Source organism: Desarmillaria tabescens, assembly GCF_030435595.1.
Source record: "Desarmillaria tabescens strain CCBAS 213 chromosome Unknown EV420scaffold_58, whole genome shotgun sequence".
Classification (NCBI taxonomy): Eukaryota; Fungi; Basidiomycota; class Agaricomycetes; order Agaricales; family Physalacriaceae; genus Desarmillaria; species Desarmillaria tabescens.
The window spans coordinates 31,947-38,561 of NW_026848357.1; positions in this window are offsets into that span (position 1 = coordinate 31,947).

The window sequence follows — 6,615 nt, forward strand, 5'->3', positions numbered from 1 at the left end:
AAGAAGTAGTGAATGCACCTGAGGCCTAGATGAGGACTCCAACACTTTCTGCTTTTTGTTTGGATTATCTCCAGAGGAGATGGAGCTTGCAACAGCGGTAGAAGACAGGGTGGCTATTTGGGTGGGTAGAGGGGGACTAGGGATGGTTATGGCCTTTTATAGGCATTCTAACTGTCTTTGTTTCTCTTAGGACAAGGGAAGACTGTACATCGCCAGTGTCCTTTGTTCAGCTCATTTCTGGATGGCAGGAATCTGTTAGCAACCGATAGAACAAACAAGATCAAACAACTACATGTGACTCACACTTCAGTCAGGCATGTATAAGTTGCTCACAGGTTTGTTCACAGGGGCATGCACGCTTAGTATTAGAGAGTGAGTTTAGAGCCAAGTTATCAGGTGAATAAACTTTAGTTCGAGACTGAGGTGTAAGACCTGCAGTCGTGCTACTTATATACAGTTTGGTTCATGTCTATGTATAGTACAAGAGTCTGTAGTGGCATGTTGTACACGTGGTACCAGCATGTTTGGGTGCGATCAGGATCAGAGTATTGGCATAGCAGGATTATGAGGAATGTGATAAGATAAGATAGCCATGAGATCATAATATTACCCCCCGGTTAAGGCAGTCATCCTGACTGCTGTCGTATATGGCAAGTGTGCACCTAGTAGACTTGGTGCATTGGGTTTTACTAGGTATTCTTGTATTGCTTGTATGAGGGGGTGGTCTATTTCAGATTCGGTGATGGATTCCATTTCTGACCAGCTGTCTGATTCGTCGCTATCTTCCCACCAGTCGGCTGGTGGTCTGGAGATGAAGGATATTTGTTCGAAATCCTTGATTGCTTCCCTGGCATTGTCCAGCTCTTGTTCATCTACCCACATGTTTTCCTCATGTGGGTACCCCTTCCATTTGATCAGGTATTCCATCCTAGTGTGTCACCTCCTGCCGTGCCCCCTAGTTCATTCCTGTCGGTCTACCACCTCTTCTACCTCATATTCTTCTTGTCCATCTACTAGGTCTGGGAGTGGAGCGGAGGGCTGTATTTGGATTGGGAACTCCGGGGCATAGTAGGGAGTTAGGAGTGCTTCATTAAAGCGGTCATGAATTTTCCAAGTTGGTGGTAGCCGAAGTTTGTAGGTGGATGCTCCATGTTTGGATAAAACTTCGAAAGGTCCAACGTGTTTATCACCCAGCTTTTTCATTGGTCTGGGGAGGTGAAGGTTTGTCGAGTCAAGCCAGACCTTGTTTCCTGGCTGGTATTCCATGGCGGGTTGTCGGTGTTTGTCATACTGTTTTTTCATTGTTTCTGCTGCCTTTTTCAGTGCCTTCATTGTTTGTTCATGTACCTTTTGAATGTCAGCCATGAATTCCTTGGCTGCTGGGTTAATTCCTTCCTTGATTTGTAGGGGCACCAAGTGGGGTTTTTGTCTGTGATTGATTTCAAACGGGGAGTACCTGGTTGCAGAGTGTTTTCGATTGTTATGTTGGAATGCGGTGAGGGGCAACCATTTGCTCCAATCATTTTGTCTGTGGTTGATAAAGATGCGGAGGTACTTTTCAATCTCCTGATTCGCCCTTTCCGTTTGTCTGTCAGTCTGTGGGTGATATGCTGTGGATGGGTTTCCTTGGATTTGTAGCATGTTGTACAGCTCCTTCATGAACTTGGAAACGAATTGTGGTCCACGGTCGGAGATCACCTTCTGGGGCATTCTGTGTTTGGCCCACACCTGGTCCCTGAGGATATGGGCCCATCCGAGGGCCGTGAGCTCTGTATTACAGGGTATGGGTATGACTTCTTTAGAGAATCGATCGACAATCATTAGGATGGCGTTGTACCCATTGGATTCTGGTAAGGGCCTGATCATGTCAACAGTTATGTGTTCCCAGAGTCTGGAGGGTATTGCATGTGGGTGTAGTGGGGCTCGCCATTGTTTGGTGTTAGTCTTGGTGTGTTGACATGCCTCACAGCCTTTGACATATCGTTCTATGTCATTTTTGAGCTTGGGCCACCAGTACTCCCTCTGCACGAGCTCCTTGGTTTTCTCGATTCCCGGGTGTCCAGCCATGATGTGGTCGTGGTGCATGGCAATTAATTCCCCTCTCAATGTTGCATCCCGTGGTACGTATAGGCACCCGTTGTAGTACATGAGCCCTGCTTCTTGAGTGATTCCTTGCAGGTGGTGAAGGGAGGCTTCGATTCCCTTATCCCATCATGTCACGTCCCAGAGCACGGTGAAGAGGCTCTGTGCACGCCAAGCTAGAAATGCACTAGCGTATATAACACTAACACACCCACACTCACACTCACACACACACAAACCCTCAGTAGTTCGGGGGTGATGTGCAATACAAGCACACAATAGCAGTAGTATTGAAATAATCCTTGCACGTTACAATATAATATAGCGCGCTTAGCAATATAATAATCTTCTAAGTCCAAATGCTTTTGGAACAGGAGGTGAGCGACAGAATCGCTCGGCCTCAAGGCAAAAGTATTATTTCGCAAGCCCCCAAATGTTCTACAAGAACGTATAACCCTCAAAATACATCGCGCGCAACACACAAGTGTCCACAACATTTCACAATACACTTAACACGACTTAAAGCCTTGCGCTCCAAGCAGAAAACACTTCAAAACCCGTTCGTAGATCCACAGGGTTCTAACCTATGCGATCCAGAGATACACAAACACAGAAAACACGTCCACAAGCCACAGGGTTTGAACCTATGCCACTTGGGAATAAACCAAAAAAACCTCAGAGATTACTGACAAGCCAAAGGGTTCGAACCTCTGCCACTTGCAATAACTCGGAATTCACAATCAAGTTCCAAAAACACAAATGCACATTCAAGTTATCACAATACAATATTCTCTAAGTAGAGTGCAATCAATTACTGTACTTTACTTGAACGAATCAAGCGCGCTCGAGCAAGGCATGCCTCGCGAGCTCTCAGAGTGTTCAAAATAATTCTAAGTTCAATAATACTCTCTCGCTCGAAGCTTCAAATAAAATCCTTTCGTCATACACTAAGCATGCTGCTTCATAGTACAACTGCGGGGGTCTGAAAACTTGCTGACTACCTGTAACTACCGCTCTTATATTTACCATTAACTATATGAAATGTAAATACTGAAAATAGACAACGCTCCACCTCGGACTCCCTTCCCTTGCGTGCCACGTCAGCTGTAGTGATAGTAATCATTATTTTACTCAGCACTCCGTGTTGGCACGGATGCTACCGCTGTTTTCTCCACTTGGCAAGGCCTAGCCTCGTCGTGCCATGCGGCATGTGTCTTCTTATTGGCTCCACAGATTTAATTACAGTGCCACGCAACTTATCTAGTGAGCGAGTTTTATTTTATTGGTTGCCGCGCAACCATTTCTAGTTTAATATTTCATATGGGCAGCGGGTTTTATTTCTCTCCGGCCGAGAACTCCTTAGAGTATTCGGACTTGTTGATTCTTCGTTCAGGATGACGTTTCTCGGTGATTGCCGGATCAGCAGGGTTCGCGCGTCATAGATCAATGTAGCACAAAGCACCTTCAATATATTATCTTCAGTGAATTTAATTGAGTGATACACTGCAGAGGAGGGCACAGTGTGTGTGTATAAGCACTGAGACTGCACACTTAAATGACACAAGTGTGCCGTTCTAAGTCTAAGCCATGCGCTCTACTCATATTATTTTTATTATAGTGCTTTCTGCCTCAGTGTGTAGCGCTCTATGCCTTACATGCACTCTAATATTATTCACGGGGCACACACACGTTTGCATTCCTAGAATTCGCAAAATTACATGTGTGAACGCGTTGCACGCGTGTCAACGGTGCAGATCTTTTTGTGAACTTCTTCCTGCCCAGGCATGATTAGGGCCCTGAACATTTCTGGTTTCAGGAGTATCACTTATTCGTTGTCTTCCTTCCCTTGGTTGTGATCTGCCCTTCTGCTTAACAGGTCGGCTTTTTTGTTGGCCATGCCATGCTTGTGATGAAGGGTGAAGTGATACTCTGCCAACTCCAAAATCCACCGTGCTTGTCGGCGGTTGAGTTTCTGGGGTTTGCGGAAGTATTGAAGATTTTGGTGATCCATCCAGATCTCAAATTCCTGGTATGCTCCCATAAGGTAATGTCTCCAGTCTTCCAGGGCGAGCATAATGGCTAATAGCTCTTTGTCATAGATCTCATAGTTTCATTCTGTGATGGTTAACACTTTGGAAAGAAATGCCACAGGTCTCCATTTCCCTTCTTGTTCCTGCGATAACACAGCTCCGACGGCCCCTTCACTGGCATCTGCCTCTACTTGGTATTTCCCTTTGTGTGTGGGGATTGCCAGTACGTACTACTTCTTCTGCCAGCTTCCTTTTTATTTCTTGAAACACATTTTCCTGTTCTTTTCCCATAAGTTTAGTAAGTGGTCGTACGTGCTTGCTGTAGTCCCGGATGAATCATCAGTAGAAGTTGGTGAATCCGAGGAAGGACTGTAGTTCCCGCTTTTTGATCGGTTGTGGCCATTCCATGATCCCCTTCACTTTTATGGGATCCATGCATATCGACCCTTGACTGATTATGACTCCGAGGTACTTGGTCTCCAGTACCTCGAACTCGCACTTCTCTGCCTTGAGGAAGAGATTGTTGGCTCGTAATATGGCAAGCACTTCTCATACCACCGCTCGATGTTTTTCCTTTTCCTTGGTGCAGATAAGGATATCATCGAGGTATATGGTGACATCTCCTCTGGCTATCTGTTCCTTGAATAAGTCATTCATCATCCACTGGAATGTGGCAGGGGAGTTGGTGAGGCCAAAGAACATGACCAGGGGTTCAAACAGCCCTCGGTTGGTTCAGAAGGTGGCTTTCCACTCATCTCCCTGTTTGATGCATACATTGTTGTATCCCCACTGAACGTCGAGCTTGGTGAAGTATTTCGCATCCTTGAGTTGATCCATTAACTCCCCGATCAAGGGTAACGGGTATCGATTTTTAATGGTCATCTCATTGAGCTTGTGATAGTCCTGTATGGGTCTGAGTTTTCCATCCTTCTTTTTAGCAAAGAAGAACGGAGATGCCATAGGGGATTTGGAGGGTCATATTCGTCCCGATTCCAGGTTCTCATCCAAGAACTTGTCCAACTCTTCTTGTTCTGCTGGGTTAAGCGGATACACCTTGCAGTCCAGACTTGCTTGGGCATTAGGGATTAGCTTGATGGCGTGGTCTCATGGTTTGCATGGGGGTAATTCGTCAAAGTTCTCTTTTGCGAATATGTCCTGGAAATCCTGATATGGTGCTGGTACTATCTCCTGGAACGTTTTGTCGCTTCTGGCCTGGTTGGCTTTGGTGGCTAGTTCGTTTGCTTTACTTCCCATGGCTCGTACATGGAAGGCTTCTTCGAAGTCCACAATTAAAATGGTATCTCCCTCTTCTACTTCAGTTCCCCATGCTTGTTTGGGATCTTCGTCGGGGAGTACGAAGGGAATTTTCCGACACATGCATCGTACTAGGGATACTGCCCCTGTTTTCCAGTTGATAATTGGGTTGTGTCTTTTGAGCCAGTCATGTCCTAGGAACATGGGAACATTTCCTAGGTTTACAATGGCTAGGTCGATCTTCTCATGGTGATCCCTGATGGTCATTCGAAGTTCCACAACTTCCATGATATCTCCTCTCTGGTTGCGACTGCCATCTGCGTTGTATATGGCCTGTGCCTTGGGGAGTTTTACTGTATTGAGGTGATGCTCTTCCATGAAGGATCGATTGATACAGCTCCCAGTACACCTGCTGTCCACGAGGGCATCTACCGCTCGGGTTTGGCTGGTGTCCAGGGTTTCTAATTGGACCTGGATGTTTACGCTTCTTCCTTTTCCTCCCCTGATGTACTGTGGTGGTACTCGAAGATCTTCCATGTTTTGCAGGCATTGTTCTCGCTGCCAGTACATTTCTTGTGACGATCCTTGGAGGTCCACGACTAGGTCTTCATTAACCTCTATGAGGCATCACGGGTGTACCCACATTCATAAGGTGGCGAGTTTGCCGTCCATTGTCTTCTCCTGGTGAATCTTTCTTCTCACCCATTCAGCGCTGTGCGGTTTTAACCATCCGTGGTCCCACTTGTCATCGTAGTATTCCTCCTCTAGCTCGGTTACCTCATAGTCCTCTGGGTACTCTGCTGTGTGTTCCACAGGGTCTTCCCCTTTTTTCTGGTGTTGGTAACTGTAGTCATCCTCCTCATCAGGTACTTCTTCAATGGAAACAGTATTTTTATTAAGTTTCGAGGCACATAATGGTCCCGCTGGCCCACCCACTGAGGGACATGAGCCCTCGGTGCCATTATGTGTTAGTACCAAGGATTGTTTGCACACCTGTCTTGGGAAAGGGGGTTCATTGGGCCCAGTCGTCTTGACTGCTGCTTGCAGGTCAGTCAATTGCTTGCTAGGAGGTTGCGCCTCCTCTTGCAGCTCCATTCCATGATGAGGGCAGCTGGTCATTTGTGTCCAGTGTGTACATGCTGCCTCTGGTCGGAGCTCTGCACCGACGTCTGGTGCATTGCTGCATTCCCTTGCCCCATCAGTGGGAGGGATCCCCACCTTCATTGACTCGGCCGCTCTTCCATTGTTC